At 36.4% G+C, this 12,159-nt stretch overlaps 1 protein-coding gene across 3 annotated transcripts in view; it reads right to left on the bottom strand.

Moving 5' to 3' along the window:
- LOC127442587 (phosphatidylinositol 3-kinase regulatory subunit beta-like) overlaps positions 1–6,379 on the bottom strand; it is a 46,280-nt gene extending 39,901 nt beyond the window's left edge. The window contains exons 1-3 of one of the 3 annotated variants that reach the window (XM_051700734.1): positions 2,330–2,385; positions 1,207–1,286; positions 770–817 (exon numbers count right to left, since the gene is read on the bottom strand). The gene's annotated coding sequence lies outside the window, so the exon portion shown is untranslated. Of the gene's footprint in view, positions 1–769; positions 818–1,206; positions 1,287–2,329; positions 2,467–6,189 lie in introns of those variants that run through there. The other 2 variants (XM_051700733.1, XM_051700735.1) reach the window with 2 other exon arrangements.
- Between the last annotated feature and the right edge of the window lie 5,780 nt (positions 6,380–12,159).

Raw genomic sequence — 12,159 nt, 5'->3', positions numbered from 1 at the left:
CTAACAATCATGCCATGGTCCAAATCACTGAGAACACATCCCCATTCTGATGGTTGATGTGAACATTAACTGAAGCTTCTGTGCCGTATCTACTTGATCTTATGCACTGCACTGATGCCACAGGATTGGCTGATTAAATAATTGCATGAATAAGTAGGTGTACAGGTGTTCCTAATAGTGCTCAGAGAGTATACATCATACAATGGGCACAGCCAGTCTTATATAAGAGCAGATATGACCAAATGAATCTATGATCACCATCATTTTAAAGAAAACTAAACCAACAAACAAGCTACTGTGCTAACCTTAAAAAATCTGAACGCTAGAAATGTGAATATCCTATATAATCGCAGTAACTAACAAAACAACAAAAAAAGTTAACTGTCAACCTAATAGTTGCTAAAGATCTTCTTTGTTGAAGGGTGGTGTTTGGAGAAATAGGATTGCCGAATAAGTGCAGGTCACGAGTTGCAAAATCTTGCAACAAGAAATCTATACTTTTCCAAGAATCCATGCGCCAGACAAAGAGCATAGTTGATTTTGTTTAGGCATATTTGAAATGGATGCACATGTACCATCTTATTTTACAGAACAGCCAAACGTATAATTTTGTTCTATGCGCATGCGCACCTTCGAACCAGGGGTTTAAGCTCATGTACCACTAACCAAGAACATGCCATATTTGCGAGGTTGTGGAAAGCTTATGATCAAATAAACAACGTCAAAGAGTTTGACAACACTGAGGCAGGCATCACCAGGCAACACTTACCCCACTTTTCAACTGGCCAGGCGCACTAGGGTCTCAGTCCGACATCCTCTGTGTGGAGAAGAGAGGTGCTAGCATAGACACGTGGCACAGACATGCCCAACCACAGCCCGCAATCCTCACACCACTAAAACGCCCCCTCAAAAACTAAAACACGTCATCCCCTTTCCGTCTTTTCATCATTATAACTAAAGTACATCAGTTTATGATGTAGTTCATTCAGAAAAAAGAAAAGGTCCAGAAGTCTGAGTGCTAAAATTAAAACTTCTGGGCTGAAACATCTTAATCATTACAGTCATGCACATGGCTTAAGCTGCAGGACAACGGCTGATGAATTAAAATGCTCTCTACACACCCTTTTCTCCCCTTTACTCAGTTTGCTAAACACACTGACCAAGGCAGCCCACAAAATAATTAATGAATCAAGCCAGGAAACTCACTGTTGCTACAGAAGGGAAAAGGTAATCCTGGATTCCTATTGGGCAGCATATGGCCATGTGCTCAGGAATCACCAGAGAAGCTGGGGCAAATCAAGAAAACGTTCTAATATTAGAAAATGTATCTAGGCAGGGATCAAAATTCAAACCCTTATACTAAACTATTTTACTTGAATGGATATCTTTTCTACTAAAATTTTGCATAGGAGGAAAATGACAGAAACATTCTATATAATACTAAATATTTGTATGAGGCACAAGATCGAAGAATACACATCAATGCACTGGAATGACAGGCAAGTTGTATACAAAAATAAAAAAGCCTTGTCTAACCAGGACTATATGAAACATTATTAAGAAAAAACTTTTCTGAAAGCACATTTAAAAAGCAAGGAAGATCAGAGGACTCGATTTCAAAGTTCAACAAAGGAAACAGGATCAGGATTCTCAGTCGTGCTGTGCATGTCTTCTGCCTGAGGCTACCGAGGTAGGAGCTTAATCTATCCACAGGAGCAGTCTAAGATTTAAGAAATTAGGACAGTATTTTGCAGTTTGTGTGTTGAGAAGGAATACGATGAGCCTGCCTGAGTACAGAAAGCTTATGCATTTATTTTTTTCTATCATTTAATTGGGCAAAGTCCCTTGACTAATGCCAATGAGTTTGGTGACAAACAATATTTAAACAATATGTCCTTTTAAAGCTTTGACCCTGCCAGGCTGAAGAAACTGCATACAGAACATGCCCTCTGGGTGCATAAAATGCTTTTAAAGCAAAAAAGCTAAAAACTAAAATTTTAACACACAAAATAGAAAGCTAGTAAAGCACTTTAATTCCATGTTTTATGGCGTTGTCAATGCAAGATATAACTGAAAAATTGAGACCACAAAACTGACTGACTATTTCTCTGAGCTATCTGATTGCTATAGATCAATCACATTGTTTAAAATAATTTTAGCACATGCACGGTAAGTGGCAGAAAGCCAGCAAACTGTTGTGTTGGATTTGATAGATTAAACGATTAAAATAAAGTACGACACAAAACCATAAAAAAAATAAAAAAAAAAAAAAAATAGCGAAATATTCTTAGCTATACAATTATTATAATGATATGAGTTAATAACATACATGTTATAATGTTCGCTGTAAATGATTGCTGCAAAGCTGTGCATTGAAATGATCTCCTCAGTCCAGTCAATTCTGTTGATGGCTTGAAACCACAGCCGTCTACGAGAGCCCTCGAAATCATTTTTCAACAAAGGAATCCAGTAAAATAAACTGTTTGCACATGGTTTTTGCCGCCACTTCTGTGTGAGATGTAATCTGTGATGTTACCAAAGGGTCAGTCTATACTAGAGCAATTAGCCACTCTAGTCTGTGCATTAAAGTGATTTTACCACGGGTAATGGACGTTCTATAAACCCATATTAAAAATCACAGTAATGTACGAACTAGAGTGGCTTACTATGCGGTAACAGCAATATGATGAAAGACAAAACTGTAATAATCATTTCCATGTATTATTAATAACAATCTGAATAAACAATTTGTCCGCCAAGTAATATAGTTACATTTCAAAACAGCAGGCCGTTTCCGTTTCCTAGACAACATATGAACAGGCCGCATTTAAGGTGCTGTAAGCTGTTTTAGCCATTCTGGAACTTCCACAAGACTAAGCCATTATATTAGACAGGCGCCATATTTCCAAAACACCGCCCTCCAAAGATAGCGTTGAGAGCAACACTGAACTGTAGAGCAGTACGTCTTCTTACTATTGTCAAACACAACAGTAGCAAAATAGAGCGCAACAGTTCCCGCCCACTTTTTCAGCAGTCTTGGTTCCGGAAGTATTTTTCCCATTTATTTCATCCATAGACATAAAAAATCCTTCATAAAAGAGTTGTAAGCTTTGAACCACACCAGCCAGCTCTGAGGTGAATCACAACTAGGGCTGAAACGATTAGTCAACGTTATCGACAACGTCGACAATAAAAAATTGTCGACAAAAAATGTCTTTGTCGAATAGCCGTTTGATCTCATTTAACGTAACATGAGATCATATTAAACTCTAATAATGGCGCGCGAGAGGAGCACCGCAGCTCGCGCCTGACTGAAGAGAGGAAGAAAACACATGTCCAGATGCACCCTAAACTTTTCAAACAGCTTCAGGTGATGTAAATCGCACAGTATGAGGGAATTATAATGCAAAAATACAAAATAAGTAAATACAGAAGCACTGTCATCGTGAAATAAAGCAGAGTTGGATCTGGCATTCCACTTGAGCAAAACCTGCATGTCAGCATGTAAAAAGCAAACAACCTGGCGTTATATCTTTAATGCATCTTTTATTTAAGTTAAAATAATAAGGTAAAGGGTCATATACAACTTAAGAAAATTGCATTTCTCTGTGCGGTCAGCGCCGCGTCTACGAGTCGCGTGAAGGGGGAGAGATTGAAACTGCACCCGGCTGGGGCACACTCTGGCGCGGGGACGCTCGTCCCTCGTGCGCGTTTGCTGCAGCTAGATAATAACTTAGTGGTTTACGACGTAGTGAATCATAATATACTGTAGCCCGTGTCATTGTGTATATCTTATTGTGAAGAGAATTAAAAAGAGAGAGTTTATTTTGTGAGTTAAAGATACATCGAGGTGAACGTAAAGGTGAAAGAGTGTATAGTCTGCCCATTATACACTGCAACAAAATATGTTTTTGATCAGTCTTTTTTGGCTTGTTTTCCAAAAATAATATCTAAAACGCCTTTAAACAACATACATTTACATTAGGAACTATACTGCAGAAGAAAAAAAATTGTTATTGGAGAATGTTGACAATATTTAATAATAGCTAAAAAAAAAAAAAAAAAATAGGCTAGTTAAAACAAGATACATTTACATGAGAAGCATCATATAAGATATTTAGACTTGCCTTTACGAGTATATTTTTTCTTTACTGCACTGGCAGAAATATGAACAAGTGGAAAAAATACACTTATTCACAAAATACACTACAAGACATTCTCTGAAAGTAAGTATAAATATCTAATATGTTGCTTCTCAAGTAAATGTATATCTTGTTTTAGGGAGTTTTAGATATTTTAAATGGAAAACAAGACAAAAACTCTTGATTACAATAGGATTTTTTTTGCAGTGAATTTTTTACTGAATTAAACTTAATAAAAATAAATGTTTTCCTTGTAATTCAGTGAATGTCATTTAGAGATATTTTTAAAAGATGATTTTGTCCTCTTTATTGTTAGTAACTAAGCATGTTTAATACAACCTACTAAGTTTGGGCACAAGCTAAATAGTCGGTTAAGAGCTAATGATTAATCATTGCAATAATCGACCGAATAGTTGAATAATCGTTCTATTAATCGTTAGATTATTCGATTATCCAAATAATCATTAGTTGCAGCCCTAATCACATCACAAACTTTGTTTTGAGGCAAAAAATTATTTGAAAATCGGACATAAAGACAAAGGTACAAGGTTGTGTACATTATATCTTTCACAAGGGCACAAACTACAATACTATGAAGCATTGCAAATGATGTCACTGAATAAAAAACATTGGGAATATATAAAACTGTTGATTTTTGGTTGTTGATTATAAGTACAGAAACAATATATTTTAAGTTTATTGCAAAATATTCTGATATGTACAAAGTGGGTGAAGGGAGACCGACTCGGTTACGTAATTCACAGTGCGTCATGGGAGCGTGCGGTCGCTCCGAGGCATGTTTTGCGGGTTTCGTTAGCCCCAGTTCTCTTATTGGTGGATCTTTCTCTGTTGAACCATGGGTAATGTAGTTGTTCACCATGAATTACGCAAACATGATTTTTAAACTATGCGAGTTGAAATAACGCTTCAACGGAAGCACATACCATATATGAACAATCTCGTAGCTCACAGTGGGTTTGTCTTTAAAGTTTTATAAATGATAATTGAAAATCAATTTGTCTATGGTATAAATGAATGGGATTTTTACTTCCGGAACCAGACTGTTGCGCTCTGTAGCGCCCTAGCCTGCAACTGTTATGAATCTGAATATAACATTAACCTGAATGTTATACTTCAAGTACAACACTTTGAGAACGCGCAAAATGACTGACAAGCAGAATGCAAATCAAAGTCTTCTGATTGGCTGATCAACGACTGTTTGGGGTTTACACAGTCTAGTGCTGTCACAGAGACCATTGAGATATCTCAGGACACTTATTTCAGTGATATCTTTAAGAGAGAAGGAACTTTTCTGCATACCATTCCATAAAAAAAATCGCATACATCACCATTAATATCTGCTATGCCAAGCGTGCTTATAGTCATTTTACAACGGCTTCGAAAGCGGCTCGTCCAATCAGAATTCAGGGTCAGGAAAAAAAAAATTATATATATATATATATATATATATTTATTTATTTATTTTTTATTTTTTTTACTGTCGCCGTGACATTAACTAAGTGGTTAAAACTAATTAGTAGAATTACTTATTACTTCAAATTATCTAGGAGTGGCGTATATTGTAAACGTTTTGAAAGTTAAACTGACTGTAGGTACTTTAACACAGAAGCGCAAATTTAAACAGTCGCTGGCGGACGGACGCTTCCAATTCAAAACCTTAAACTGGATTTAAAGAGTTCGCTCAGTGGAACGGAATACTTAATCCTGGCCGAACGCAAAAGCTGCGCAGGTCTCAGGCATTGTCACGCGCGGAGTTCTGTGTATCTGCTGCATTGATCAGAAGAGGCGAAAAGGCTCGTGCATCATGCAAACCAACGCATATCAGTTTGCACATTTCTGTCGCCCAGTAAATCCGGAGAGACGTATTTTGCATAGAAATAAAACCTTGACTTATGGTTAAAAGCAAACATGTCCACAAATTCTACGTTGCAATTGTCTTTTCCGCCATTTTCGTACGTTTGGATACTGCTAGCTAGTCATCCAGTTTAGTACAGTAACATAATGTTCACAACTTGGGAAAACTTACCCGTGGCAAGTCGACTCAAAGGCAAAGACTGTTTTCTTTCGAGCTTTCGAATGAAATGTGGACTTTTTAACTCCCAACTACAACTCCCTCTTTAGAGTACTGTTTTCTTTTTCCTTTTCATACCGCACTAATTTTTTAAGCTTGCTGAACTGCCATTTTCCTGCATAGACAGCACGAATCGGGTTGTTGAACTGCGTGAGAACTGAGATATATCTATCTGCAGCGCCATACGTCACAGCAGTATCAGGACAGCAGTCTCAGGCCGGAGCTAATGGAGCCACAGCAGTTTCCGGACCGGTGCTTGCGCCACCTACAGTTTTGAAGCGTAATTTCAACGTGCTGTTTTCACATCGATTTCCATTTGATGACTATCTTAAACATTTAATGGTAACACTTTTCTATAAGGTTCCATTTGTTAACATTGGTTAATTCAGTAGGTATCATGAACGAATAATTAACTATATTTTTAACCATTATTTATTGATCTTGGGAATGTTAATGGATAAACACAATTGTTCTTTGTTATTTCATAGTGCATGAACTAATGTTAACATATACAACTTTTAATTTTAAAAATATATTAGTAAATATTAAAATTAATATCATACAAGATTAAGAAATGCTAAAAATGTATTGCTTATTATGTTAACAAATATAGTATACTAATGTTAACAAATGGAACCTTATTTTAAAAGTGTTACCCATTTGACTATTTTATATGTGATAATATGATTTCCTTCATGTTCATGATGTTACAAATAGTACGTAATGGAACAAAGCATGGGCATTTAATGCCATATATATTTAATCATATCAAATTAAAAATAAATATTCAGTTTCAAAGCCTGGCAAACATGTACATAGAACAATTAGACAACTAATAAGAAATGTTAATATTGATAAAATATAACAAAATAATTTAAACAACTTGTAAACAACAGCAACATTTTAACAGAAATACTCAAACTTTATACAACAAATCATTATAATGTTATCATGTAATTCCAGGACACAAATCTCCATGTCATCCCTAAAAAAGAAAATGAAATGTGAAGATCTCTCTTGAAAGTTCTGGTTCTTCAAAAAGATTGCAGATGGCCCTTTCCTTGTCCTCTTCTTCCAACTGTAGAAATAAGGCTCTTCACCTGTGCCCCTGAACTGCTTTTTATTCCCATGCAGCAATTTCACAACTGTTTTGAGGTCTTTAATTATTGGTAGCTCCTTCATTAGAGAAGAGTTAAGAATAATAAAATTTTTGGTTTTAATATTTGCAACAACTCCTACATACAGGGCCATTTCTAGGCATAGGTGAACTAGGCGGCCTCCTAGGGCACCACTAGCTGGGGGGTGGTGCCAGTGAGAAGGCCGCTGCTATGCCAACTTTGATGGCTGGCGTGGGCACTGTTGCACTGGTGGTTCAAATGCTATAGGTGGTTTACTGCAAAAGTAAATATAAATATTTTTGCTACATATATTTACAAACATCCAAGGTGTTTTTTATCTCCATGGACAGCTGCCTTGTTGGAGTGGCTTTGAAGATGCAATTTATTTGTCCAGTCTTGTCAGCTTAAACACACTTGCCATGCAAAAAGGGCAGTGAAAATCGTTGCAGCAAGTTTTTCATTGCTGCAACTGAGGTAATTTTTGACCTCTCACAATCGTCAAGTTTCAGTGACTTTATTGGAATGCCTATTTACAAAACACAATATGAAGGGTATCGAAGTGTTCCCAGAAAAATCTTTTATTAAAGCATGTCAAAAAATTCAATCTTTAATATGAATAACAAGAAACACACCTATAGATTTAGTAAGCAGATAAAAACTAAGCATTAATATATAATTTGTTCACCAAATAATGATAGATTTATTAAGATATTACAAAGACAACAACTCACCGTGTTCTCCTCCATGATTGTCGTGTTGTCATTAGCTCTGTCCTAACCTCTGGCTGCTGGCCTGAAACTGATGGATACTATTGGAGATACAGGTGCATCTCAATAAATTAGAATGTCGTGGAAAAGTTCATTTATTTCAGTAATTCAACTCAAATTGTGAAACTCGTGTATTAAATAAATTCAATGCACACAGACTGAAGCAGTTTAAGTCTTTGGTTCTTTTAATTGTGATGATTTTGGCTCACATTTAACAAAAACCCACCAATTCACCATCTCAAAAAATTAGAATACATCATAAGACCAGTAAAAAAAAAAAACATTTTTAGTGAATTGTTGGCCTTCTGGAAAGTATGTTCATTTACTGTATATGTACTCAATACTTGGTAGGGGCTCCTTTTGCTTTAATTACTGCCTCAATTCAGCGTGGCATGGAGGTGATCAGTTTGTGGCACTGCTGAGATGGAAGCCCAGGTTTCTTTGACAGTGGCCTTCAGCTCATCTGCATTTTTTGGTCTCTTGTTTCTCATTTTCCTCTTGACAATACCCCATAGATTCTCTATGGGGTTCAGGTCTGGTGAGTTTGCTGGCCAGTCAAGCACACCAACACCATGGTCATTTAACCAGCTTCTGGTGCTTTTGGCAGTGTGGGCAGGTGCCAAATCCTGCTGGAAAATGAAATCAGCATCTATAAAAAGCTGGTCAGCAGAAGGAAGCATGAAGTGCTCCAAAATTTCTTGGTAAACGGGTGCAGTGGCTTTGGTTTTCAAAAAACACAATGGACCAACACCAACAGATGACATTGCACCCCAAATCATCACAGACTGTGGAAACTTAACACTGGACTTCAAGCAACTTGGGCTATGAGCTTCTCCACCCTTCCTCCAGACTCTAGGACCTTGGTTTCCAAATGAAATACAAAACTTGCTCTCATCTGAAAAGAGGACTTTGGAACACTGGGCAACAGTCCAGTTCTTCTTCTCCTTAGCCCAGGTAAGACGCCTCTGACGTTGTCTGTGGTTCAGGAGTGGCTTAACAAGAGGAATACGACAACTGTAGCCAAATTCCTTGACACGTCTGTGTGTGGTGGCTCTTGATGCCTTGACCCCAGCCTCAGTCCATTCCTTGTGAAGTTCACCCAAATTCTTGATTCGATTTTGCTTGACAATCCTCATAAGGCTGCGGTTCTCTCGGTTGGTTGTGCATCTTTTTCTTCCACACTTTTTCCTTCCACTCAACTTTCTGTTAATATGCTTGGATACAGCACTCTGTGAACAGCCAGCTTCTTTGGCAATGAATGTTTGTGGCTTACCCTCCTTGTGAAGGGTGTCAATGATTGTCTTCTGGACAACTGTCAGATCAGCAGTCTTCCCCATGATTGTGTAGCCTAGTGAACCAAACTGAGAGACCATTTTGAAGGCTCAGGAAACCTTTGCAGGTGTTTTGAGTTGATTAGCTCACTGGCATGTCACCATATTCTAATTTGTTGAGATAGTGAATTAGTGGGTTTTTGTTAAATGTGAGCCAAAATCATCACAATTAAAAGAACCAAAGACTTAAACTACTTCAGTCTGTGTGCATTGAATTTATTTAATACACGAGTTTCACAATTTGATTTGAACTACTGAAATAAATTAACTTTTCCACGACATTCTAATTTATTGAGATGCACCTGTATATAGAGAAAGCGGGGCGGAAAAAAGCTGAATGAGCCGAAAACATCCGAAAGAGTAAATTTCGGATAACACATGAAATATATTTCACTCACTTTTGCACCATCACGCTGCTTTAAGGAAGGTATATGACATAAATTAAAACAAAAATCTAGACCTACTAGTAATACAATTAGTAATCTCAAATGACATTACTCTTGGTTTGTTCATTCTGAGGAGATTACCAGGGACATTTTTTACATTTTAAGTTTAAAACTATTGTTTTATTATAGGTTGACCATACGTCCCCGTTTTCCAGGGACTGTCCCTGTTTTTGGTGGTCTGTCCCCGACTGGAGCGGTCCCGCAGCCTGCATAGTGAAATATTACATGGCAAGAAACTTACCCTGAGCAGCAAAGCCTTTCGTGTGATGTTTATTTTGACCAACAGAGGGGGCTGCTCGCTGTAGCAGCTTCAATTCATTCGTCCTTCTTTATTGATTACTTGGTCAGGCCAGTTTTGCCATTAAGAAATGGACCAGGCAATTGAAGAGAATTATAATCATTAACATCAAGGTAAGGCACATAATAGCTATTTATGTTATAAAGTTATGTATTTTATAACAGATTTTGAATTTGGCGCAGTATTGTATTGAAAGTTTGGCCTTAATAATGTGTGAATTCCCACACAAACTATAACATGCTGGTTAAAAGTATTCAAAATAATCCCTGCAGATGAGCAAATAAAATCAATAATTGTATCTTTAATCAGTGTGTGTTGTGTATATCAGCGCTATCGTCCCAACATCCCCTCTCCCTCCCTCTCGCACTAGTAATATCACACACTGACTAAAGGAAGCACCTTCTCACATATTTGCTCATTTGTTGTTTTAACATATACCCGAAACAAATTTCAAAGAAGACATGGAAAGAAGACATAACATGGAAAAATAAATATAATAAAATATCTCCATAGAAATGTAGTCAGTCATCACAGCATAGATTACATCACGCCTTGCAGGGAAACAAGTAACTGAAATGGAGCACCATAATGCATAAGACTTAATCAAAATAAAAGGTGGTAATTAAGAAAAACAGGTCCATATGAGATACACAAACAGTTAGGTAAAATATTATTATTATAATAATTATTATTAGACCACTAAAATGATCAACTTTACCTCTGTGTTTGAATTTCATTTTGACAAGGGCTACAGTATTCAATAGAGCATGATACACCACACTGTAAAAATTGTTTCCATGATTTGTTAACTTAATATTTTTTGCCAAATCAACTTAGATTCACTAATGTGTTCAGATAACAGAATAATTTGTGTTTGTATTGAGTAAACTGATGGCACAATGGCAATGCACTGATATAATGTAAAAAAAAATAAATAAATAAATAAATAAAAAATATATAATTTATAATATATAATAAGAATAATTTTTTATTCAAATTATTACTTATTTTAGTTTATCATCACATTTTAATTGAATTCATAATTTTAAGGCAACCCAGTTGGTTACTTTTTTAAGTAAATCCAAATAATTTCTTACAGTGCATAGTTCAGCACATCACCACATTCACCACGGTCAAACTACTGTAAAAAAGGAATTTTCTATCCGTTCCGGAGCGGAACTTCAATAAATTGCCCTTGAAGGTCTCTGCGTTGTTCTGTCTTTTCTGAGCGCTGAAGTAAATCAGTTATTGTTAATTCACACATTTCATTCCGTTATTCATTTTATCTGACTCCAATTTTATATTAATCTGTCTCCAATTTTAAGTTGACCTCTAATTTATATTTAAGCTCTAATTAATTTCTGATCATTCTTTTAATTCAACATTTTTAGGTTATTGATTACTCTAAATCCTCTTCTATTCATTGTCCTTTTGATCTTCGGAGACTTACGCCGGCCGTTATTAAATTACGTAAACCTCCCGAAAATGGATAGCCAGTTCCGTTCTTAGTCAGTGGTTGTAGGGTTAACTAATATCGTCTGGTTTGGCTTTTCTCATAACCAGACGATATTGCCACTTAGTCACGTACATACAACTTGCAAAGACGGGCGGTGAGCAGTGACAGAGTCTTTAAATGGCTTTCTCCTACCCGGTTGTCCTGAGTGGTTTAAATTCAAACTGAGAGTCTTTAAATGGCTTCCTCCTATATTAAAGCTCCAGTAATGATTTCAGAGGAATTCAGAATAAATCAAATAATAACAATTTATTTGTCAGGTAGGATATAAAACATTGTTGCAGAAATTCAAATCAAAGCCAATTTCACATGATCAGAATAAACAAGCATTACTAAAAATAAAAGACAAGTCAAAGAAACATACCTGACAAAACTACATGCAGCGGTACAGCATGGGAGATCTGCTTACAGATCCCCAGAACTTCATGCCAACTTTCTTTAAATATCTAGAC

Source organism: Myxocyprinus asiaticus, chromosome 6, assembly GCF_019703515.2.
Source record: "Myxocyprinus asiaticus isolate MX2 ecotype Aquarium Trade chromosome 6, UBuf_Myxa_2, whole genome shotgun sequence".
In the NCBI taxonomy this organism is placed as follows: Eukaryota; Metazoa; Chordata; class Actinopteri; order Cypriniformes; family Catostomidae; genus Myxocyprinus; species Myxocyprinus asiaticus.
The sequence above is the reverse complement of the archived record's forward strand: the minus strand, read 5'-3'. Positions and strand labels throughout refer to the sequence as shown.